The 27,399-nt window shown below is 35.3% G+C and overlaps 1 long non-coding RNA gene across 1 annotated transcript in view; it reads left to right on the forward strand.

Annotated features, from left to right (window-relative positions):
- Nucleotides 1–27,399, forward strand: part of LOC109277836 (uncharacterized) — a 47,268-nt gene that overhangs the window by 19,020 nt on the left and 849 nt on the right. Inside the window, exons 2-5 of the long non-coding RNA XR_002085345.2 lie at nt 9,646–9,825; nt 11,689–11,781; nt 12,648–12,708; nt 25,803–25,897. This is a non-coding gene — a long non-coding RNA (uncharacterized LOC109277836). The remainder of the gene's footprint in view (nt 1–9,645; nt 9,826–11,688; nt 11,782–12,647; nt 12,709–25,802; nt 25,898–27,399) is intronic.

Raw genomic sequence — 27,399 nt, forward strand, 5'->3', positions numbered from 1 at the left:
AGAATCCAAAGCAGGCTCTAGGCTCCAGGCTCTGAGCTGTCACAGAGCCTGATATGGGGCTTGAACCCATCAATGGCAAGATCATGACCTGAGGCAAAGTCGGACGCTTAACTGACTGAGCCACCCAGGCGTCCTTAATATTGGTCATTTCTAAAATAACATAAATGTTTAAAAATAAATAAAATAAATGTTTAATAAAAACTTGATCAAAATCATAAACTCCTTCTTGGACATGGCATTCCAATGACAAATTTTACTTTGAAGATTAATTAGTAAAGAATATTTCAGAATAGCCTCAAAAGAAAAATGATGGGAGACTAGATTTACAATATTAAAATATATGCTAAATAATCAATAACTGAAATAGTCTGGTATAAAAATCAACACTTTATATAGAAAGGTTGGGAAAACTAAATACTAATCCATATATCAAAACAGAAGAAAGTGTTTTTAATTAAAATATGCTTAGATAATTTTGCAAGTTTGAGAAAAAGTTCTATTCAGAAAAATAATAACCCATTACAAAAATAATAATCCTTCCCTAAATACACTCTAAAACACTATATACCATTATACAAAACATTAAGAATATCCAGGATGCCCCAAATAGACTAAAACTGGCCACTTAGCCTATGGTGGAACAATGTGAAGGGTGGTCAATAACTTTTGGACTATTTAAGATAAAAGGTAGTTCTTCCCAAAAGAAATAAAACTAAATAAAAATTTGAAATTTCTGAGTTATAGTCCTTAAGTAAAAATCCAGAAAGGCTAAAATGAAAGTCTAGAGCAAATGTAATAGGAAAAAATTAAAATTAGGTATAATTATTGTTTTAAAATTAAACTGAGCAAGGGGCTCCTGAGTGGCTCAGTAGGTTAAGTTTCTGACTTTCGCTCAAGTCATGATCTCACAGCTCGCCCATGAGTTCAAGCTCCACATCGGGCTCTGGGCTGACAGCTCAGAGCCTGGAGCCTGCTTCAGATTCTGTCTCTGTCTCTCTCTGCCCCTTGCCTGCTCACGCACTCCCTCCCTCTCTCTATCGTATATAAATAGACATTTAAAAAAAGATGAAAAATAAAATATAAACTGAGCATGCAAAGGGCAAAGTCATGAACAAACAATTTACAAAATAAATACAATTTTAGTAAATAAGCATCAAAATGTTTAACTTTGATTGCATCTCAAATGCAAACTATAGATTCAGTGATATAATTGTGTACTATATTAGTAAAATTAAATTAAATGATGCATATTTTGACAGAAAATATCTTAAAATTATCCCAACCTGGAAAAGGTAAACATGTCCCCTTGCAAGGATGATACAGAAACCCACAAAGCATTTCATTTTTAAAATAGACACTAAGAATAGAGAACACAAGTCTCAGTTCATTCAAAAAAATGCTAAAATCACAATGAAATAATTCACCAAAACACAAAGTAATTTGATATTTACTGTAACTATGAAAAAAATTCCATTAATTCAGATGAATGCAGCAAATATTTACCATTAATTTGGTACATGTTAGGCATTTTTCTAGAAAATTAGAAGTTGAGAAGTAAATACACAGCCCCAATTTTTTTCCAGAAGCTTATGATCTGCTGAGTCTGAAAGGGGTACAGTAAAAAAGAAATAAATAAGCTTTAATGTAATACATTTTGTTGGAGAACAACAATACTAATATATAATGTATTGTGAGATACGAACTGTTTAAAACATTTTTTTGAAAAATGTTTGGCATTTCATATAATGAACCATAAACAGAACCTTTTATTTAGTAATTCTGTGTCTGGAAATTGTATCTAGGGAAATACATTCAAAAGGAGGAAAAATCATAATAAATTAATATCTTTATTGCAAGGTCATTTAGATGGTAAGAAACTAGAGAGGGTTCCTTAGAAAACTAGTTACATTTAATAATAATTATGAAGATTACAGCAACCAAGAGGAAATTTTAAGACCTATGTAGGGAATACTTGAGATACATAATTTTAGTATCTGTTAAATACATTTTAAGAGTAAATTTGGGAAAAATCTAGAAGGAAATAACATAGTAGAACCGTATGTGCTCAGAAAAGAAGTGATTTTCATTTATACTCAACATTTTTTAGCTTGCCATAAATATAAACTTCCCCTGGACAAACATTCTCTAGAGCTATTTCATATGTTGGATTCTTTAATAATTAAAGAATTAATTTGTTAATACAAATTTTAGGATCCTAGAGTCCCACTTTTCTATTCCCGGGGGAAATTATGTCTTAACTTGCTACCCAGTTAACTGCTGGAGAACTGAGTGGCCGAGAAGATGGTTAATAGAAGGGAAGCCTCCAAGGATTTGGCCAACCCCTCCACCTCCAACTTAGTCCCTTGAAACTTGCCTCTCAATGCCTTCAAAACTGGACTTGGATTGGAAGGCTGAACTTCATCCAAGATTTAAAAAAATCAAAGGCAACATAGTCTTGCCCAACAGTGTGGAAAAAGAGGGAGTGGAAAACCATGTTCAATGTTGTGTATACAGAAGGAGGAAAAGCATAAAAATTCTACATATATTTACAATGTGTTCCTTCAAAAATTTACTGTGAAAAATCTGAGTACCAAACCATAGCATTGACTGCCCTATGCCCAGAAATAGTCTCCCAACCTTCTGACTAGTTAATTCCAAGAGTGGATACAGTCCTTTTTCTTGACATCTAGCCCTCACCTCCATAGCACAGCCAAATGAAACCCAAAGACACTTCAATAGTTCATAGTATACTCACAAAGTCCTAGGTGTTTGTCCTTTAGTAACCTGCATTAGGCATATTTAGTACAATCTCAATTTCTCTCTCAGGATAACCATTTTTTTCTACTTTCTCAAAGAAATGACTGATATTAAAATTTAACTCAATTTACATTACTTAAACAAGCATTTCATACCCCGCTTGCAGATTTAAATGATCTTCCATTTCTCTAAGGACAAGGAGTAAGAGATTACTTAACTTTGTGTAATTAAAAGTCTATCTTTTTGTCATTTTAAGTCACATAGTCTTAGAACACAAAGAGAATCAACTTCATGACAAGGGATGGCATTTGGGTTTTGATGGGTTGGAAATAGAAAACATGACTCCAGAATGTGTTGACTGGAGGAAAAGGACTTAGAGGCTTTATTCTGTTTTGTTGATTCAAGGAACTATACTTGGTTTAGAGTGATTTGGGGTTTCATGTGCCTGAAGTAATAAAGCAGAGAGTCAGGTTGGTAGCTGGCCACAGAAAAGGAAAGGCACTACATAGGAACCTACATCACTTGCATTGTGTGACAGGTGGCCACTCCCAACTCCCTCTTCATTTGTACACCCAGAGTGCAGGGCCGGGCCTGGTAGGTCTGGAGGCATACCAGCAACTGAGCCAGAACGGATCAGGAAGTCAGCCTGTGCCAGTCAGTATATGACATTCCCTGAACCACAGAGACCAGGTTTAGAATATGCATATGACTCAGTCTGGATCAAGATACCAGCTATGAGGGTTTCCTAAAGAGGGAATGAAGTTTTCTCACTCTCAAAAGAAAAGTACTGGAAGATACTCTCTCTTTTGCTGTCAGGTCCTGAGGATGTCCAAACAGGATCGCTTCAACCAGTTTGCCACCAGTTGGGAACACTATTGCCAAAGGACAGAATCCATATAGAGAAGAGCAAAACCAAAGGGGTTAGAGAGAAATAGGTGGAGACACTGGCTGAAAGTTGCCCCAAATCTCTTCCTGTTTCTGGGCTTCCATGTACAGGAGCCAATGAGCACAGTTGTACTTAAAATACAAAACAACTTGTGTGTTGTGATATATATGTACATATAAGCCAACATAAAATAAATTATTTACATATATGTACTTATATATATTGAAGCTGCTGATTAAGTGAAATATGTTATAAATATAACTCACAATATCATTCTAATAACTCATAAAATCGTTCTAATAACTTCCAAATTGCTTGATTTTTAGAAATCGGATCCCTAATATGGCTGCCTTTGGCTAAATGATGGCTCTATTTGAGTCATAATTTGACTTAAGAAACTTTATCAGACTTCCCCATAAATTTTTCATTACTATGTGACATAGTCCAAATAGGGAAGTGTTATTCATTATATTGAATCCTCTCTGTCTCTGCTAAATTAACAAAAGTTATATGCAAAATATTTCTAGCTTATAATACTTTGTGATTTTTATATATTAACTTTGTCTATTACTAATTCATGAAAACTATTTAAATATAACATTTACTGAATCTAATGTTACTGATGTTTATTAATCATTAATCCATAAACAAACTTAGTATTATTTGAAAAAGAGCTAAGACTCGATAAATTGAAAGTACTCAGAAGTGTATGTAATTTTTTTTTTAATTTTTTAATGTTTATTTATTTTTGAGAGAGAGACAGACAGAGAGACAGAGTGTGGTGGGAGAGGGGCAGAGAGAGAGGAAGACACAGAATCTGAAGCAGGCTCCAGGCTCCAAACTGTCAATACAGAGCCCAATGCAGGGCCCAAAATCATGAACCATGAGATCATGACCTGAACCAAAGTCAGACCCTCAACTGACTGAGCCACACAGTGCCCCAAGAAGTGTATTTAATATTTTGCATGTGATATCAATTTTATATGATTTATCAGTGAATATAATAGCTTTTTCATTGGAATTACTTTGCTTCAAATGCTATAATATGTGCCTTTATCTCTATATCTTGTTCTTTTTCCCAATTTTATTTAGTTTTATAGATTTAATAATTTTTAAAAATTATTTTAGAGAGAGAACGCACAAGTGGGAAGAGGGGAAGAGGGAGAGAAAGAATCTCAGTGCAGAGCCCGATGTGGGGCTCTATCCCACCACCCTGAGATTATGACCTGGGCAGAAATCAAGAGTTTGAGGTTCAACCGACTGAGCCACCCAGGTGCCCTGATAGACTTAATCATTTTTATCATGCATTCAATTACTCTGCCAGCTTTAATAAACCAAATTTTAATATAAAGCTAAACAAAATAGTGAAAGCTATAAGACTATTGTAATTCAAACCTGAATCTCTAAAAAATTAAGTCCATTTTCCAAGTTTTTAATTATTCCTATTTCAAGTTTTCTGGTAGTGAATAAACAACACTTAAATTTTCCAAGCCACATTTGTTCTAGTGATACCAGCTGCCCATAGAAATGCAAATACTTTCAATTTTCATTATGTGAATTCCTAGTAAGTCACTCAATTCTAATGTTCATCTAACACATGATAAGTATAAACCTCAGCAAGAAAGAAATTTAATGATTTGTGTTATTTACATCTTCTAGCGCCTTATCCAGAAATAATTAAATGTGATAATGTAGTGCCAAGTTGAAACATCCAGAAACTTTTATCAAAATCTGTCTTAAATTCCACACTCTCTCTTTCGTATTATATTATACAACTACGGAAAAATGTATCATAAGATTTTCATGCAGATATTCCTCATTTAATTTTTTTGATGACCAACAAAAAAGCTGATGGATTATTTTAGAGAATATTCCTTCTAGTTTCATGATTAATGAAAATTATAAAATTGTCCTCAGCCTTGAATTTTATGTTTAAGTTAATTATCAATCCCTTTTTTGTAAAACAATTGAAAAATTATCCAGGAAAATAAAAATTCTACTACCTTATGTAGATTTTTCCAAAAAAGTGACAAAGTTCCAAAAATGTTTCTAGAAATGATTATATCTTTCCCTAAATGCAGAGCCATAAATCTAGGTTATGAGAATATATATAATATATATGTATATATATATTATATATATTAGTATTATTTTATGAAATAATGCTAATTAGTATTTTATATCTAGAAATGCTTGAATATTTCTAATATAAATTAAAGTTCTGATGATTGTTTCTAATTTTTTTTTGCTTCATTGATATTCTTTCAAAAAATATTTTTGGAAGTTCATATTAGTTCAAATCACTTATTATATAATAGTGATTGATGTGATATTATGTAAACTGTACTGATGACTGATTGATCATTTTCCCTCGATGATGCTTGCAAATTTTCTTTATTTGAACCATGAGCTTTAATGGAACGTGGTTAACATTCTGATGAAATACATGCGCTTAGCCCTTTCAACTTTATTGACAGAAAATTTAGCATTTTTTCAATACTAAAGCAATGAAAAGCTACTTATAAATTTTGTTAATATAATCAAGTTGTTTTTCATTCAAGAAATACAAATGATTTATTTTGTATTAATTCTTGCATGCTATCAAAATGCGTTCCAGACACTTCTGATTTTTGTCCAGCATCAGAAGATAGCCCAGGAAGCAGTTTATTATTTTATTTCATAAAATCTTTGTGCCCCCCCAGATTCTAAAGATTCATATTGGTAACACAGGCCTCTGCTGCTATACAAACTCTCACTATCCCAATAGATTCCTATAGTAAGAGATACATGTATTTCACGGCAATAATGCTTAATTAAAGAGCAATGACAAAATGCTGATTCTTCTAAAACGCAGAACACATTTTAGATAATGCATATACTATGACACAGATACACACAGTAGGTACAACTGGAAATGTTTTGGAGAGGACTAGTTTATCAATAGATACTGTGACATCAATAGATACTATGACATATCCTATAGCAACTAAGTTAATGAATTTATTATAGTTTGATTTTATCAATGGACTCACTAATTTACCACTTTCTGTATCTGTGTATTTTTTTCCATGTAACTTTGTAATGCCACCCTACCCTGCCTCTGGGCTCCAAGTGATTTGCTTGGGCCAATGTGGTATTAGTAAGTGTGATGCAAATAGAGACTTGAAAGCATGTGTGTGGCTATCTTGCTCCTCTGTCTTTACCATGAGAACATACCTGAGCTGACCTTCTGGAAGATGACACCTGTGTGGAACAGAGCTGAGTCACTCTATCCAGGCGAGGGCCATCATGAGAGATAGGAGGAAGGCCAGGCAAGATCAGAAAGACTCCTAGCTGACATGGAGCTGACAGCAGCTATCTGAACAAATCCAGCAGAGATCATCTGAGCTCAGATGAAATCATCTGAATCCTGCAAAAATCATAAGTTAAAATTTTTTATTGTTGTATGCTACTAAGATAGCAGATGGCCATAGAAAGCAGGTATAAGTTTTATCTACAAATTTCTTTTTATTAATTAATTTTACTACTTATAGCCATTACTATTATGGTCTTTAGCAATCACGGAGAAAGCATTTTGAGTCTTAAAAAACGAGTATAGCTATTCTAGAATGAATTGGCTAAACATCAGCCCAACTAATGAGTCTTAGAATGTAGTGCTGCTTGAATGGGTTTTCTGTAATCTACAGCCAAAAACAACGTGAGTGATGCTATCTGTGCTTTCATTATGGGAACAACGAGAAAGCATTGAGTGATGGCAACACTTCAGTCTCACCAGTAAAATGGCCAATACTTTGCCTACATTTTCCACACATCTACTTGGTCTGGAAGCAAATTTTCTAATTTGAATATCAGTATCCTGCCTTCTTGCTTCCTATTGTAGGTCAAGATGATCGCATGACTTCTAACAACCTAGAACACGCATAATCACTGAGATCAACATCCAATGAAGTCATATGAGGCCAGTAGAAACTTCAATACAACCAACTTACCTTTCATAAATTTGATAATTACAGAACTAAAAATATTGGAAAGAGACAATTATACCTTAAAAGACTTTCAAAAGCTATTTTCTGGCAAATGAAATCAACATCTGTGCTGCATCTTTACACCTTTTGAGAGCAAATAAACCTGACAAATATTATCTAAATTCTAGAAAAAGAATCTGAGAAAAAGTTTACTCTGACACACGATTTGTTTCAATAAAATGACATCTAAAAAAGTAAGGATATCATCAGAGTGAGGGGGGAAAAGCTTTTAAAATGCTGCACCTAAAAATTAAAACAAAACACCAGTTATCTTTTATCAAGTCAGAGAATATTTACAGTAGTGATAACCTCAGCTGGAGAGGGTAGCAAATTGTTAACAATGGTTTGGAGAACAACTTATCAATGTGAATCACAAGGCTTAAAAACGTTCATTCTTTCTGGCCAAATAGATTGTAGACGTGAGTTTTGCTGTAAAATAGCACCTCAAGACTTCCTTATGTAAAGGGACAGCCATTTATTATTGTCGTTGGGTAGTGGTGGTCATTCTGGACTCATTCATACGTCTGCTTCAGCTACCATGCAGGGAGGCAGCCCTGCTTTGGCAGCTGACTGACATTTGGTTGGAGCAACGGGGGTAAATGGGCTCTGTGCCTCTCACTGGTCAGCAGCGGGTGTGATAGCATCTAGGATTCGAAGAATGAACAGAAGCTATAAGGCTTCTGGAGGCTTAGGCTCGGAAGTGGCACGATTGTCACTTCTGCTATATTTTATTGGTCAAAACAAGCCACGAGTTCTGAAACAAGTAGTAGGGGAACAGATGTTCTCTCTTGATGAGTGAAGCTGAAAAAATGACATCACAAAGGGGCACGGGTGCACGAGGTGTGGAGACCCACATCCAATTCTGCAAATTACTATCTATATTTTGACAATATTTTCTGTGGAATTATCCTAAATATGAAGGCTGGCAGTGCCCAATGCACAAAGATAATTATACAGTAAAACTGGGGGAAATGACATTTCCAATTCTTTGCAAAAATGATCACAGAAGTTATGAAAAGTTTACCTGCAGATAATGTTAAAAATATGAAAAAGAAATACTTGTGTTATATAGTTGAAAAACAAAATAGAAATGCATCAGTGTAATGAGATTACAGTTAAATCAAACAGCTTGAAAGGAAATATATCAAAATGTACATAGTAAAAGTGTTTGAGGAAGAAGACTATGGGTTTTTTCAACTGGCTTATTTTCCAAAGTTATATTTCTCTCTAGTGAATATGTTTAGCCTCCAGGATGTCGGACATAAAGTGATTAAATGATACAATCTCCTCATCTTACTCTCTTAGAAGACATTTTAAAGATGATACATGGAAGGTAACATCACACTTCAGAGTCGGGAGAGATGTCTTTTCTTTCTTTCCAAGTAGGAAGTGACCAAGACCACCTGGAACACCAAACCTACCATGATACTAGAGCAACCAAAGAGAACACAGGTATAGACACAGTGCACTATGGGGAGAAAGGCAGAGTACTTCAGTAGAGAAGTCCACAATTTCCATTTCACACACAAGCAAAACCTCATAGATGTTAGCTGGGCGAGACTGGCTACATCAAGCTCTACTTCGAGGAAGTACGTTAGCAAAGATTACGAAAATTCTGTCATCAGTAACGGGCGTCTTGAAGCCAAAGCACTTATTCAGCCCAGATCAAATTACACAAATCAGTAGTAGAGAAAAGATCAGAAGGACAGAAAAGTAAGGCTTTAGCTATTCCAGTTAGGAGTTATAAAGGTATGTAGTGAGAGTGATATAAAAATTACATATGCTTAATAGCTTCTCAAATACAATTATATATAAATAGCATATAGAGCCCATAATCACAGTCATAGTCAACAAAGTAGGAACTTTTGAAGACGTAAAAAGTGGGGAATAGTAGAGTTGCAGCTTTGTTGTTCTGTGCCCATTACAATGCATAGTTGGACCCTGAGCAACTGTTTTGTTTTGTTTTTTCTTCCCTAGTCTACCTGTTCTGAGCATGTTTAGGATGATGGAGAAAATGATCTTCTGAGATCCCTTCTACTGTTAAACTTCTATGATTTGAAGACTGAGGATTGAATATTGGTTTATTAAGCACTGGGTCCTATTGGGACAGCTCAGTCATTCCTTGACTTGTTTAAATTAAGTTTAGGATATGGAAAGGTAAGCACCTCTTCCTACAGAACTATGCCTCATTCTGAAAAGAGTTGTCTTGTGCTTTTAGGTTGTTCTAGAAACAGTTGACTACAAACATTAGGCTGTAGACTATGGTGAAATAATCATGTTATCTTTGTGGCCAGTCCTCCATCTTGGTTTCCCCGTTAGTCCCTGGTCCAGAAACCAACAGCTCCTATTTCTCAGCTGGACATGTATTTTTTATACATAGCATTGATCTTGATGCCCTGCAATGCCAGACAACTATAGTTGTTGTGACAAACTAATCTGTGCTAACCCATGGCCTGTCCAACAGTGTGACTTAAGTCAAGAACGTTAGCATCAGACTGATGTTTGTGGCAATTTGTTATGACAGTGATAGAAACTAACACACATAATACAAAACCATAATGTGGTTCTCTATTTCTACCTACACTTTTCTCTTTAAAATGGACTTGACCAAATTTTTAAATAGCATAGAGTAATAGATTCCCCTGTGGCACTGTATTAGAAAAGTTGTTTGTATTTTATTGCCCTGAATGTATTTTATTTATGGGAAAAACCACTTAAGGAGGAGTGACAGGAAAATAATAAAAGTCTTTAGAATTCAGAGATACACACAACAAACTAAAAATCTTCAGAGGAAATAAAAATAACTAAGAGCAACCAGACTTAAAATATACATTGTGATGGACAAAGGAGATATATAAAATGAAAAAAATAAAACAAGCAAACAAGAGAAAGAACACTGTTTCCATTTCTACTTGATGTTTTGATTATATCCAGTCTTACAATGATTCATGTTTTATCAGATAGACCTTTAGAGACAGACATATTTTATGAGATAGATGGAGCATCTTCAGCTGTTGAACTTTTTTTTAAGGTTTTTACATAGTTAAATTGATAAATTATACTATTTCTAAATGAAAATCTGGCCAATTCATTTTTATGCCAGCTGAAATAAACAAGATTGAAATATTGACCTTTTCTCACTGTAGCGATTTTAGCAATTGTTTTATGTTCCAAGGAGGAATTTTTTTGTTTGCTATGAAATGTTTACTTTAGAAGAACACTAATCATCTCAAGTTTATCAATTATGTAAAGAACAAGATAAGGAATGAGAAAAAGCATCTGAAAATTAATTTCATAACTTTTCATAATCACTTCATCCAGCTAGCTATAGAGGACTTATGTGACAGAAAAGAAAAATCATATTTTGATGATAGAAAAGAAATAGAACAAAGGCATTTGCAAATAGTTTAAATTCTATTTCTGACCTTTCCCACAAAATACATAATTCAAATCCCTACACACTTAAGACTGCAACGATTTTTCTAATCCAACACATTTTTTTCTAGATTCTGCTTGCAGACCATATCTTAAGTCAGTAAATTAGATTCTCAAATAGGCTCTGAAGTCAGTAGAGGCAAAACTGAAATGCTAGATTACATTTAGTCTTTTAAACATATGGTGCCTTCTTTCTTTTAATAAAAAAAAAACCTTAAAAATATCAATTCTTAGATAATATGACCACAGTAAATTATCAAAATATCATATGATTCAAGTTACCCAGTTTATACCTCCTATCTATTTCATAGATCACAGCACAAGTAAATTTTCTTTGTCATTTAATCAATTCAAAACGAAAAGTATATTTTGCCCCGTCTATTGGTAAGCCAGATATGATGGCAATCTTTCATTTAAAAAACTCCCATGTGTTTTAACAGTTGAACATAGTTCATAGCGAATTAATATAATACTGTTAAAGTGGAAATTTTAATTGGCAGTCTTCATTAGAATGGTGAAAAGTTGTATCTCATTTAATCCTCTACACAAACCAGATCTTCTTTTATGTGTTTATATCATGCACAGATGCTGGAAAGAATATGTGAAAAAGGAGGATAAGAACAAAAGTGAGAAGAGGGGTCTGACCACTGAAAATCTTTGATGCCATACAAAATGAATGTGAGTTTAATTCTGAAGGCATTGTGAAGCCACCGAAAGATTTTAAGTAGAGGTATAGCATGACATATTTATATTCTAGTAAACACATTCTGGAAGCAATAACATGATAGAAGAGAGAAAATGATCCTCAAATCAGGGAAAAGAGTTATGCGAGATATGAGGAAGTTCTCTACTATGATAATAGTAAAGAGACTTGACAAATGATTACTGATTCAGGCCGGGAGCTAAAACAGAGAAGTAGAGAATTACCCACTCTTTCTCCTTGGGTGGCTAGTTGGAAATGCTCACTGACATAAGAAATACTAAAATCAGAAGTCAGAAGTAGTGTCAGGGGCAAGGGGTGGAGACAAAGAGTTTGATCTGGGAAGGCAAGATTGCATATGCCTGTAAGTAGCCAGCAGGAAACATCCTATAAGTTGGCACTTAGTAAACAGGTTGAGGATGAAAACATAGATTTCATGATTACAGCTGATTGTTGATCCCATGAGAAAGAATGATGTTGGTTAGGATGTTTGTATAATTAAGAACATGTCCAGAAACAACAGCCTGGATGATACAAATACTTGAGGAGTGGGCACAAAAAGAGAATCCAATGGAGGAATCAGAGAAGAAATAGTTCACTAAGGAAGAAGGAATGATCAAGAAGAGTGGTCAACTCTGTCAAATACAAAGAGGTCAGATATGATAAGGACTTAACAGAATTCATTAATTTCATTCTTCATGTTTTAAAGAAGTCTTCTGAGATATTAAGTATCTTGCCAACTCTTCAGGCACAAATATTTTTATTCCTGTTTCAAAGAATAGTAGACAACATTTTAGCCCAATGTGAAGTCAATTTTGATGAACCATTATGCTCTTTGTTCCAGCTCTGTATTCCAGCTTTCTGAAAATCTTTAGTAGAAACAGAGATCCTGGACATCCTTTTTAGTATGTATACACAAAATATAAACAAATACAAATAAATATATCTGTTCGTATATAAACAAGATATCCACCTTCCACTCACTAGGTATTCACAGACTAATATTCACAGACATATGCATTATGGTCTTGTTTTCCTAATAAGAGATGCTGACCCAAGTGCCAGTGATGAGTGAAAGCTAGAGGACAACAATGGTGAAACACTCCATGGGCCTACATAGCTCTTGAAGGAAACGAAAGTGATCAGTCTAATATTTGGAATTAGAACCAAGAAACCCAGCAGTAGGGGGCAGTAAAAGAGGATGTAGAGAAGGTCACCAAGGCCATGCTAGTCAAAGGAGAGAGGAACAGAAATGCCAAGCAGATAAATCACGGAGCCCAGATTTAACAGCCCAGGCTGGCTGAAGGAGCCAGCATGCCTGTTCTATTCCTGAGAAGATTCCATTTGCAGGCTGTAAGGACTCATAAGAATCTCCCTTGTACTTTTAGGTAGCTTGAATGAATCTTTTCCCTGCAACTAATCTATCTAGATAGACAAAAACTATCATGAAAGTTGACAGGCAGGGAAGAGAATTTTCAGCTCTGGCAAGATAAATAAATGCACAAAGGAACAAAAAGAATAGAGCAAAGCTGTTTGGAGAAGGTAATATTTGAACTAAGCCTTAAATATGTTGGTCTGTCTGGCAAGTTGCTTTTCCAGTATGTCTTTCAGATGGGACAGTTTGAGAGTCTTGAGATCAGGCCCATGATCTCCAATGAAGAGTATATTGCATTTATGAACTCGATAAATATTTCCACATTGCATAAAGAATAGGGAAACATGAGAAATTGTCACAAAAAAGTTCACTTTAGTACAGCTAAATATAAAAATAGGTGGTTTGGTTATAAAGACAATTTGAGAAACCACGAACAAAGATGTCTCTCCCTATTCCTTCAGTCCTGGAATTAATAGACCATTTTCACATGAGAAATGCCCCAATATCTATCTGAATGTTGTAACCAACAGTTTATTCTACTGAAGACAAAAAAGAATAAAAATGGTCCCCAAACCTTTTTTTAAAATGTTTATTTATTTTTTGAGAGAGAGAAAGAGAGAGAGAGCAGGGAGGGGCAGAGGGAGAGGAAGAGAAAGAGTCCCAAGCAGGCTCCACGCTGTCAGTGCAGAGCCTGACAAGGGGCTCCATCTCATAAACCATGAGATCATGACCTGAGCCAAAATCAGGCATCAGACGCTTAAACCGAGTCACCCGAAGCCCCAAGTCCCCAAACCTTTTTATACATGTATTTTATGACTGTTGTATCTTCCACCTCAGATTTTAAAATAAACCAAACAAGTAAAAACACCCTTAGTCCCACCAAGCCAACCTAATGTTTGTTAAATTCCATGTTGCTTGTAAGCTTATATGCAACTACTACAAAGATTTCGAAAGCTAAGCAAAATAACCCTGTAAACAAGAGGACTTAGAATGGAAATCTTTAAAGTTCCTGATCACTAATAGGGTTACTATTGGGGGCAATCAGAATATCTCACAAAGGATTCTAAATATATTGTGTCACATTCAATAAGCAAAAGTATTTTATTCTTCCACATGATTCCTTAGCAAACAATCTCATCCCCAAATATCATGGCACAGGGGAGAAGTGGTGTTGGTTTAATTTAGATTTGATTTATGTGCTATATCATCAGGAACAGATAAACCTGCATAATAAACAGCATATGTTGGCCTTAACCAAGCATGTGGATTCTGTTATATGAAAAGCAAATGTTCAAGAAACAAAATTAATATTAATGTGTTTTGCAAAATCAAAGTCAGGAGCTACTTTTGGAGGAGCTGAATAATCACAGACCCTACTGTAGGCTAAATCCCACTTATTTCACATGTTAAAAGAGAGCTGGTGGTCTTCAGTACTGAAGCCCACGGGTCTAATAACCAAAACTAAGGTTTTTATTCTTCACGTAGAAAGTTGCTCCATGAGAAAAATAAGTTTTATAAAAACTGCAATTGCAGCCATTGACAACAAAAATGGCATTATGCAGACGATGACCACCACTGTTGCAAAATTCTTGCAGGCCATTGTCACAGTAACTCTGTGTTCCAGTTGCTCGACTTCATTTTGGAACGTTCAACTGCAAAAATCATAATGGGCAATAATAATAAGCCAGGAAAGAGATTCCCTTTAAGGACAAGGGACGGAGTAATCGTGTTCAATGTTACCCAAATCTTGGCTACTGGAGACACATTTGTGATCACTTAAAACTTCTACAAATTCAAAATGAATGTTTAGGGGCGCCTGGGTGGCTCAGTCGGTTAAGCGTCCGACTTCAGCTCAGGTCACGATCTCACGGTCCGTGAGTTCGAGCTCCGCGTCAGGCTCTGGCTGATGGCTCAGAGCCTGGAGCCTGCTTCCAATTCTGTGTCTCCCTCTCTCTCTGCCCCTCCCCCATTCATGCTCTGTCTCTGTCTGTCCCAAAAATAAATAAACGTTAAAAAAAAAATTAAAAAAAAAATGAATGTTTAAAAATTTTAATGTTGCTACCCCAAGAGGCTAGTTTTCCTGAAATCCCTTATTCTCATCTCATTTTTGATCTCTGGAATCACATTTATTCATATAGATCATATGCACTCTTTTCCATATCCAGTGCTTCTCTTCTTGGGTATTTCTGTATCTCACTCTGTCCACTATGACAAACAACAGTTGTCAAGGCTCCATTATCTCCACAGATGGTACATGGAAGTGGTGTGTTTTGTTTTGTTTTGTTTTGTTACTTTTTATAAAGCAACTCCTCCTACAGTGGGCTGACAGCCAACCTGATTAGAACCAAGTGTTCCATTGTTGATATTTCTCCAAAATAGTCAGAAATAAATTTGTCCCCTTAATATTAATGTGTACTCATATCCTAAAAAAATAAAAAATCAGAGTGTAGCGCCTTGGAGTTCCATCATTTTATCTGACAGAGAAAATTTCAAACATATCCTGTGGCTTTCCTGGTTATTAAACCACCCAAATAAATCCCCTATCTCTGTGATTCAAAGTTTGTATCTCTGACCTCACGTAAGCATGAAGAGTAGAAGAGAAGCAAGCTGAGAAACTCCTGAAAGCCTCCCATGTTTAGTTATTTACAAAAGTAAAAAAAGAGGACACTAGCTTAAAAGGCATTTGTTTGTAATAATTTCATAATACCAAACAACTCTTTTAAGATGTGGTTTGCTCAAGATTTAAAAACTCTGAAACACTGTCTGCTGTTGAGGTCCTATGTCAAAACTCCAGGTATTGATGATGTCATTCATTTCTTAAAATAACCTATTATTTCTCAAATATAAAAAAATATGCATTCTACAGAGTAATTCATAGGAATAAAGCATGAATGAAAGATAGCCTCTGATCCTTTACCCAGATAGAGCCATTGTTAATGTTTTCATTTATACAGTTTTATAATATGTATTTGTGCATGAGTGTGTGCATGTGTGTGTTACAAAAACAGGATCATACAGTTGCATAAACAGCATTTTGTACTCATCAACGAATGTATTATGGGACTCTCTTGCCTCTACTAAATGTATGTGTATGTCACTTTTATTATTTTTTTAATTTTTTAAAATGTTTATTTCTGAGAAACAGAGAGAAACAGAGTATGAGTGGGGGAGGGGCAGAGAGAGAGGGAGACACAGAATCTGAAGCAGACTGCATGTTCCAAGCTGTCAGCACAGAGCCTGACATGGGGCTCGAACCCACGAACTATGAGATCATGACCTGAGCTGAAGTTGGAGGCTTAACCGACTGAGCCACCCAGGCGCCCCTGTATATATCACTTTTAAAAACTACACTATTCCATGATATACCTATTGTATAATTTTTAAATTGGCAATTAGGATGTTTCAATTTTTCCCTGTTGAAGACAAAGTTGTGCTGATGGTAGTCAAAAATACAGCTTGGTACACAAATCTCATTACTTCTTTAGCATACATTTTAAAAAATAATCTTTTTTTTACTTTTAAGTTCATTTATTTATTGTAGAGAGAGAGAGAGAGACAAAGCAAGTGAGTGGGGGAGGGGAAGACAGAGAAAGAGAGAGAGAATCCCAAGCAGTCTCTGCACTGTCAGCATGAAGCCCGAAGTGGGGCTCAAACTCACCAACCAGGAGATGATGACTTGAGCCGAAACCAATAGATGCTTAACCAACTGAGCCACACAGGCGCCCCAGCATACATTTTTAGAAGTGAAATTGCTGAGTCAAAGAATAAGCACATTTAAAAAATCTGAACCATGTTGTCCAACTGTCTTCCAACCAACAAAAGATGGTTCTGCCCGCTTGTCCTGTCTCCTACTCATTTTTCATTGAGAAAACAAGCCATTCATTGCATGCTTCCTATGTCCTGGGGTGTGTACTCCATACAAGATAAGGAGACATGGAAGGACTAAATACGTTTCCAGCCAACTCCTCCCAGAGCTCATGGTTTAGTAATAGGATACACAGGTAATTTCAATACAGTGTTATAAATGACAAAGTTGTAGCAATGTGTACACAGTTGATTGAGGAAGATGAATAATATTCCCTAAACATTCACTGAACATGCTCTAAAATGTGTTACCTCATTTTCTACCACAAACATCATAAGACATGGGCCTTTATTATCTTCATTCTACATAGGAAAAATCTAAAACCCAGAGAATTTAAATAACTTTCACTGGCATGGCTGCTCTAGTCTCAGTTCTGCAACTCTCCAGCATTGTGATCCTGGACAAGTTAACTTCTCTAAACCTCAGTTCCTTCATGGGTAACTTGAGGATAACACAAACTTCCAGATTTATAGCAAGGACTGAATTAAATGTGAATTCTTACAAAGCATTTAGCTTAGTGCTTAATATACAGTAAGTACTCAATAAATGCTAGTTCCGTAACGCCTCCACTGACTTTACTAACATCCCTGTCACAAACAGGGAAGAAAGACTACTCTGCTCATGATCTATTTCATAATCAGAAATATTTTTTCAATGTTCAACCTAAATACTCTCAATGGCCTTCAGTGACATGCAGTGATATGAACTTCTCTTTCTTATATAATGCAAATATTTGTTTTCTTCCCATTCATTATTTACTGATTCTTAAGTTATTTCTATGAAAATTCCACTGTGTCTTAAAGATGTACCACAGCCCTGCACTTGGTTTTGAGCATCTGAAGAAGTTACTATAAATCGAGTTCCTAGAGCAATTTAAAACATATATTTTAAAATATTGTATGACAATTAGCTCATGTCATTATCCAAAGGCAAGAAGGACAGACTTCAGGAGAGTTAAGTAAGTTACAGATGTAGAGTTTTAAGGTAAAATAAAAACCCAAACATCTATTAGGTATTTCAATTTTAACATTTCTCATTTATGTAAGTACATAAAAATTCATAAGTGACATATTCTGAACCACTCGAGTAATCTATTAAAACAGATCCTTTTTTTCATGAATTGTTCTAGAAATTGCCTGCACTGCAAGGCATTGCTGGCATTTGGTTCTCTTGTTTTAATTTTGACAGTGTTTCTAAATAAAAATAAACACGTTACTTTTGCTTATTTTTTTGTTAAACAGAAAGATTTGGTTGAGAGAGAAGTTTTAAGTTGTATGAATGCCTATAATATTCAAATTTATTAGCTAACAGGCTCTATTTTGTTTTAGAGCATGGATAAAATAGCTCTCAAAGTGAAACTACCTCGAGCTTTTTAAAAATATAGAGATGTTCCTCATGAAATATGTACAAATACAGGGAAGCAATCTGACTAAAAATGTTCAACTTAGCAGCAGCGATGAATCTAAGAAAGGTTCATGCCAATATCTTGAAAATTTACTACTTTCGGCATCTGCCTACTTTAACCCTTAACTCTTTGTCACTTACCTAAAGTTAACTCAGTGGGGTGTTTCTTTAGTAGGCTCTTTAATTGTCCTTATCATTTTTGAAACATTATTTAATTTTAAGATTTGGGGTAAAAAGTTTTGGTGGAATATTTTTCCCAGAGTAAATATAATTTTGCTTTTGTTTTCAATAATTTAAAGACTGTGGATCACTTATCCTTATTTATCACAACAGCAAAGACATACATTTAAATCATCTCAACAGAGTATTCTCCTTAATGTAATATTATTACATTGGGAATTTGTGGAATCCCTTCCTACCTCACTAGAAAATATGATACAAATGACTTGCAATTAACGTAATTCATGGAATAAAAGGTAATGTTTTTGATCTGTTACCATAATCATTATTAGCATGAATATTGGGTTTTTAAAACCTTTTATAGATTCAGATCGCAAAACAGCAATACAAACCTACTCCTAAATGAATAATATTCCCTTTCCTTTTTCTCATGTGAAGTACACTTTAGAGAGCCTCTCTGACCAGAAGAGAACCACATTACCCAATTGTAGTAAACATTCTTTTCTTAGAAAGAAACATCAACCTTGCAAATATAGTATCAGTGAATTCACTATTACTTGGAGCTTGAAGGCCACCAAGCTCTGACTCAATAGGGGGAAAAAGATTTATTTTCTCTAAGTGTCATACATTCCTTCATTGACTTCAAAGTCAGACCCGTTTCCAGTTCTCTAAGACGTAAACTGCAGTACTTACGTCAAGTGGATTTTCTAGTGGGTTATTTATTTCCATCTGTCTTATATTTGTGGGCAGGTTGAATAGATCTGAGTCTGCTGGAGAGAGAGATGAAAGATAGACTTTAAAGCAAGAGCTGAGTTTAAGCAAGAAAATAAGGTTCAACAATAGCGGATTAAACTTGAAACCTTGGGGAAATTCTTATTCAGGCAATTTTATGTGCAACTTTTAACTTGCAAATAGGGAATTTTGACAATCTCTACATTGTTCCATATAATGTAGTGAGAAATGATGATTTATGTAAACGAAAGTGATAGGTTGTGTATTTCCTAGGAAGCACATTCAAGTTTATTTTATCTGTTGAATTTGTTTCTCATTGTTCTTGTAAAACTGCTTCAGTTTCCTAAGTTCTCCTTCAGTGCACACCATCCACTCTTAACCTTCTCACTTCCTTTGGTCTGGAACTCCATTCTTTATTAAAAGTTCACACCAACAACTAAGCAGAAAAAATTAATGTTCTGGTGGAGTCACATGCTGGTTAGAAGTTCTTCACTCCTCATTGCACATTAAACCTGCATATAATTTATGTTGGTGTTAACCACAGATTTATGTCCTTTGCACTTTTTTTAATAAGTGAATGCTTTATCTCCCTAATGTAAACACTGTTGTTCATTCCGATTCTTATAAATTATTTGACGAATTACTCTGGTGTCTTTAGGTAAAAATAAATTAACTTAGAAAATGCGATCAGCCTAATTAAATCATGTGCTAGGTGACTTTCTATCTGTCCATAATTATAAATGAAAACCAACATCTTGTGCTAAAAAGAAAATACATACAGTATTAATTAGTCTTCTAAGGGTGGCTAAAATGTGAAAAAATGGAATGTATTCAGAATCAGGTAACTTACCTCCCATGACTTAGGAACAATTGTCGGGGGCATGGAATACAGGTTTAGGGGATCAGAATTTGCTGAACAGCAGCTTTTAGCTTTCTCCTAGCTTGAACCTATATTAAATAGTCTTTGTATTGGGCAGATTTACTTTCTTTTTTAAGTGATCTACACTAATGTTTACTGAAAATAACTCCAGGTGAGTTTTCCCACTATAAAACCCTTATAAAATTGATTGGAAAAAAAGAAAAAAGATCAACTCCAGATCTCAGTGGCTTAGCGCAACCAAAGTTCTCTTCTTGCACACATGTAAGTCTGACATGGGTTAACGGAGGTTTCTCCTCTGGGTGGGGTTTTAGGGACATGGGCTGATGGAGACCGTGTTAGCTTGTGATGCCGCCATCTTACACACGCTTCAGCATTTGCCATCGTAAGGGGACAAAGAGCTTAGAGAACTCAGCTACTCTTAAGAGAAGCGCCTCATTTCTGAGCATAGCTCATCGACGTTAACTTCGAGGGATGTTAGGATGTTATCAAGCAAAGGGAAAATAATCAGTTATGGTAAAGACTGGTAATCATCATCACCTTCTATGCGCTAAATATTCAGTTCCCTCTTCTTCGCACACATAGCACATACTCAGTACCTCAACACGGAATGGCCTAAAGCCCATCCAGTCAGTGCCTGAATTTCAAAGTCCAGCACATCTAGATGAAGTTCAAGCTCCTATGTGACTTCTCCGAGTTTTGAGACCAATGAATTTAAAAGCCAAATTACCTACTCCTACACACACACACACACACACACACACACACACACAGACACACACACTCAATCCACAAAGGTGTGACAGGGTCGGATAATTACAATAATACACTCACTTTTAGAAAGAAGACAAATGGGACATAATCAGCAGTTCATATAAATCCCGAGGTCCTGCTGAGCACACAGTAAAGGCTCCCTACCAGTATGTGACTCTAGTCTCCTTGTGACAAGTTCTTTTTTATTTCCATTCCCTTCTTTGACTGTATTTGAAAATTGGTCTCCTCAGGGCTGCACAGCTTCCTTGGCCCCCTTGCTCACATGAGGTTGTGTCCCCAAAGGCCATTGTCAGCTTCATACAAACGCATCGTTAGTCCAGGCTTGTGGTTTCTTTGGCAGTACATTTCTCTCAAATACTTAAGAGGCTTCCTCTCTATTTGTTTCTAGTCAGTTCCATGTGTCAGTAACCACACCCACACTTTAAAATACCTAGTTCTCACATCTCTAGCAGCTCTTTGTTTTTTCGACCCCTGTCTTTTTTCTACCAAGTTGGTGGCTACCTGAAGCTTATCTATAATAACAGGTGGAAAGACCCCACTTTTAAAACTCTCTACCTTGGGGCACCTGGGTGGCTCAGTTGGCTAAGCATCCGACTCTTGGTTTTGGCTCAGGTCATGATCTCACGGTTTGTGAGTTCAAGCCCCCTCATTGGTCTCCATGCTGACAATGCGGAACCTGCTTGAGATTCTCTCTCTTCCTCTCTCTGTCCCTCCCCGGCTCATTCTTTTGTCTCTCTCTCAAAAATAAATAAATAAACTTAAAAATTAAAAACAAAAATCTCTGCCTTAAGTACATTACTCAACTGAAATATTTTGTTGAATGGAAACTTCCTTTGTGTTCCATTTGGGTCTAGAAGCAGTTGGCTTTTCCAGTGCTGTATGAGTCCATATTTCTAGATCCCCTGTATTTGTTCTAATTTCTGCTTGTGAGTCAGCCAATTCTTCCCTGGATTCATCTTTATTTTTGTAGTCCCTTGCCGAGCACAGCCAATGGCAGTTAGCAGACATTGCTATAGTTCTTTTTTCGCCTCTTACCTAGGAGCTAACTTTACTTGAGCATATGCTCTGCTTTCCAAGTTCTGATGTACAATAGTTTCAGCAAATGTCTTAACACTATATGACACACATTTTCTTCTGTTTCCACCTGGGTCATTTTTCTCACTTTCTGTCATTGCCTATATAGTACACATCAAGTATTGTGTTATACTAGAGCCCCATTTCTAATATGACTTTTTCTATTCATGAGAATGGTTGAGGTTACAGAGATATGACAAATTAGCCACAGAACCTGAGTGGCTTATCATAACACAGGTCAATTTCTTGTTCATATAAATGTGCAAGTTATGAGGAAACTGTCCTCCATAAGTCATTCAGGGACCCGGGCTATTGGAGGCCACACTGTCTTTAGCTCTGCCATCTCAACCTTTGGCTCCCAATGTTGCCAGGTCAAGAGGAACTTATAATCACATTTAAATACCTCAGACTTAAAGTGACACATGTCACTTCCTCTCACAACTATAGTCCACAAATACCTGTCCTGCCCTAATGGCAAAGGAAACAGAAATCTTTACCTGAAGAAGGAACGGAAGAAGAGGAAAATTAAATTTTGTGGTCTCTAATTGTTTCTCTTTGTATTTTTAATGTTCAGATAAATGGAAACATAGGTAAGCCACAGTAAAATTATTTGATCACCGTGATGGAGAAACATTTGTCAAACAAATATTAGATCATTTCATAAGTATAATTGGGAAGCACAAGTTTGATCCATTTCCTCACATATAAAAATACCTAGTGACTAATAGGTATAAAAGAAAGCTACATAGCAATCAAATTGGCCCTTAAATTAAAAAAAAAAAAAAAACTCCCTCAGAACTAGTTATATGACATGGAAAACAGATTGAACAAAAACAGTCACTAGCAGGAAATAGTAGGAAGTGGAGCAGCAAAAAAATGGATAAAAATAAATGAATGAAAAGAAGAAAAGAAGGAATAAAGCCACATAAAAGTTCAGGAAAGATTTTAAATGTTGTCAGATATAAGGAATTATTTTGAATAAAGTTAGGAGTCTATATAAAACATTGCTTTACAGCTTCAAAATTTTATCATAGCTAGGATATCAAGGTTCAGTACAAATAGAAGGGTCCTAAATGATTCTCAGAAATGGATATTCCTTAACACCTAGGTCAAGAATGAGGGTTGTGAACATATTGGTGAGAGAGTGACGAGTCAGATAAAAACTGGCCCACCCACAATCATGGTAAAAAGGGCGATAGCAGCCCTTCTAAGTTAATGAACAGCCTATGTATCATTCTGGCACACCTGGTTCAGGGGGTTTGAGAGAAGAAGGGAACAGGAATCCCTTAGAGGAGGAAATCCAGCAAGAAAACCACTTGAAATAAAATATTTCCAAGAATTATTTCAAACAAGAGTTAAAATCTTTGCCAAAGAAATAGCTCGTTCAAATTGATAAAGGCATTTCTTAAAAACTGGACTGCTAAAATCTGAGAAGAGAAAAATTTTCTGCAGAAAATCAGAAAGTAAATATTCTAGGCTTTGATGTCCATACAATCTCTGTCATAGCTACTCACCCCTGCTGTTAGAGCAAGAAAAAAACACAAACGATAGGATACATAAATGATGGCCCTGGTTATGTCTCTATGAAACTTTATTTGCAAAAATAGATAGCAGCCTATCTGAATCAGCCTACAGCCCATAGTTTGCCAACTCTTGCTCTCAGAGAGAAAATGGCAAATAATTCTAACAAAATTTTAAAGTAAACTGGTGAGAACAAAACAATGATCAACCATATTGACAGCTCAAGACATGCAAAAGAAAACAATGAAATTCTCCTTTTCCCTAAAGCATTACGAAATACCATGATACATGACTAAAGGGGGGTAGAGCATATTGACATAAGGTTTGCAAAATTTCTAAAGATCAAATGCATATATGTGTGTATACGTATAGACACACACATATATCTTACACACACACACACACACACACACACACACACACACACATATAGACACACGTATACAAAAACGTAGAATTAGAATTTGGAAATCTTGCTAAGGGTGCATAGTATTTAGTTTGAATTTTAGAATTTTAATTAGTACAAAAGCTATTCAGAGATGAATCAGGAAGGAGACAATACTTCTTGGTGGTCATAGTAATGATTTATTTGGATATATATATATATATATATATATATATATATATATATATATATACACTTCCCTACCCCATTATTTTTGGAGAACAAAAATAGGGAAGAACTGGGAAAAGTCATGCAATCTCTCTGTAGGTACTAGGAGTTCTTAACACTGGGAACATGAGGTCTCCTACTCAGTCTCCTCTTTATTGCCTTCCTTCATCCCATGGACTGAGAAGTTTCTAGAGGAATCAAATTAAGCAATAGCAAAAAGCATGTACTTTTAGCCTTAGGAATGTCCATCCCATATTAGGAGTCCTACTATCCTCAACTATCCTGAGTCCAACAATTCTTGTATAAAAATATTTCCCTAGTACCTGTGAACTGTAAGCAGAGTAATTAGAAAGTTCTGTGGGTACTAAAAAAAAATGAGTATTTCATTAAGGAGTAAAATTCATTTCTGATACATTCTCAACTATTACAAAAAACTGATAAAGGTTTGTAAAGAGTATCATAGCAAATAAATCTTTTTTCCTTTTGAAATTTTCTTTGTTCCCTGATCACAAAAGTAACCATGCATCACTATCAAATGTCACAAAGAAAGAACTTAAAAGAAACAGTTACCCGTGATGCCAGTACTCGGAGACAACCACTGTCGGTAGTGTGAAGTATGTTCTCCCACATTTTTATATTCATACATATGTGTGTATTTACCAACCTAAGATCTGCTAAACAAACTATTCTTTGATTTTCTCTGTTTCGTTTAAAAATATAAACAATTTTAATGTACACAAGGAAAAATGGGTTCCTTCTCTTTTAACCACATTGCATTGCACTGGAAGTATGCACCATAAATTATTTATGTCATCTTCTACTGATGGACATCTTGGCTGCAAAATTATTTTCCCTATTTTACACTGTAACATGAACATTTCAGTACACTTATTTTAGTGAGCTTACCCTATTATATCCCTTAGGGTAAATTCATAGAAATGCAATTTTCTATGTTGAAGAGTATCTAAATTTAATGTTTTGCATTATATTAATAAATTACCTTCTAGAAGAGTTGTAACAATTTCTCTCTCCCTAAGTTTCCAATATGAGTGTGTTTAAATAAATTATGGTATTTTCACAGACTAAAATACTATGTTTCAAAAATTAATGACATGGCAAGCCATACATAGGATTATATCAGGTAAAACAAGATACAAGATATAATAAAGTACACCATTGATATATCAGTATATAAATTGCTATATATATATAATATATATATATATATATTATATATATATGGAGAGGAATATATATATTATATATAGTGTGTGTGTGTGTGTGTATGTGTGTGTGCTCCAAGGAGCGTCACAACATAGGGAAAGGACTGGAGCAAATTTTTAACTGATATCTTATGTTCTTCTACATTTGTTAAATTTCCTAGAATTTGTGCATATTTTAGTTGTAATCTGAAAACCAGTATGTTAAAGAAATACTGGAAATCACAAAGCTGAAGAAATGTGTTTTCACATATTTTGTAGTTTACCTGCTATTAGACATACAATTATAAAACAAAACACCCCTAATGTGCCACAATTGGGAATATTTAAACATGCTAAACTAAATTGCTTTTTCTCAACAAAGGACTTGTTTTAATTCGTGAAATGTCTTCATGCCTAATAGCAAGCAGAAGAAAACCTTGCTCTCCTCTGCTGAGAAGACAAGTTAAGAGCAAAACGGTGAGCCCCTGAAAACAGAGAAGAAACTAGCTCCTAAGAGCTAGCTCTTACCCTGGCTGCAGGCATTTTGGAAAGCTTTTTGGAAGGGAACAAATCATTAATAAAGACTCAATACTTACAGTGACCTTTGAGCAATTCCAGATGTAGACATGCAGATTTTTCCACAAATAATAAAGAAGGGCTGGCTACAAGAAGTGACAGTCCGGAACAGATCTGCAGGAGACTAGAATTACATGGGACACAGAAAAGAGACTGAGCAGAAATGAAACAACACAAAAAGGATCCAGATCCTTCACTAAACAACCAGAGATTTATTCTCTTACATGATTTTTTTTTACCAATTTTTTCCTGAGTGAACAGGAAATGTATGTTATTTTATATTTTCTGGATACGATTATGGCTTTATCAGTCTTTATGATGCTCTTCTTCTCCATCCTAACACTATGCTAAGTTTTTATACAGAGTGACTCATTGAATCCTCATATAAACCCAACTTGGTAAAGACTATTATTCACATTTTATAATTAGAAAAGGGAGGCACAGAAATTTAGGTAGCTTAGCCAAGATCATGCATCTAGAACAGAGGTCGACACACTTCTTAAAGGGCTAGCGAGTAAATATCAGATGCGCCGCCATAAGGTCTCGGTCACAACCATTCCACTGTGCTGCATAGTGCAAAAGCATGCAGAGACAATACTCAAACCAGTGAACGTGGCAGTGTTATCCAAACAGGTGGCAGGTTCACTGGCCATGGTTTGCCAACCCTTGACCTACCTACAAAGTAGTAAAGCAAGATTCAAACTTAAGTCTACGCCTTTAATAATTAAACTGTCATACAATAGGGGAAATACAATAATTGTGGTTCTCCTTCCATAGTCTGGGCTCACTCATTCTCAAATATTCTTTTGGGTCTCTATACAGTCTAGTTCTAAAGAAACTTACCAGTTAAAGTGAATTGTCACTTACAGTGATTTGGTGGGCAAACAGTTATGGATTCCTAGGGGGCATAAATAAGGTAGGTAACTTTTCTAACAGAATGGGATTTAGCCCCTTCTTGTCAGGATAGATGTGCAGACCTGAAATTTAGAAGGCAATACTCAGCCTTCCAAATGGAGAGAGAAAGGAGATGACATTGGGCCCATTTTTAATTTAGAAATATTTAGTTTAACAAGTCCTATGATCTCAATATTTTTCCTTAATTTCCAAATTATTGTCACTTGGTGAATTTGCCTCATAAGTATAAAAACATTGGGCAATATGGCTGTACTCATTTTAAATTGCCTAAAATTCAAAGTTGTGAGAAAAAAAAATATTTCAACAATATTTAGTTTTCCTTGAGTTCATGAAGTAGCATTGAAAAATAATCAACAATTTGTGCCAGCTTTTTGATTTTTTAATAGTAGGTCTTTAGCAGAATTTATTTGACAGCCGCATCCATGAATACAGAATGAACCAAGGTTACATAAGACTGCTAAAATAATTGAGAAGTTACATGATCTATG

Source organism: Panthera pardus, unplaced genomic scaffold (genome assembly GCF_024362965.1).
Source record: "Panthera pardus isolate Hobbes unplaced genomic scaffold, ASM2436296v1 HiC_scaffold_16, whole genome shotgun sequence".
NCBI classification, from domain to species: Eukaryota; Metazoa; Chordata; class Mammalia; order Carnivora; family Felidae; genus Panthera; species Panthera pardus.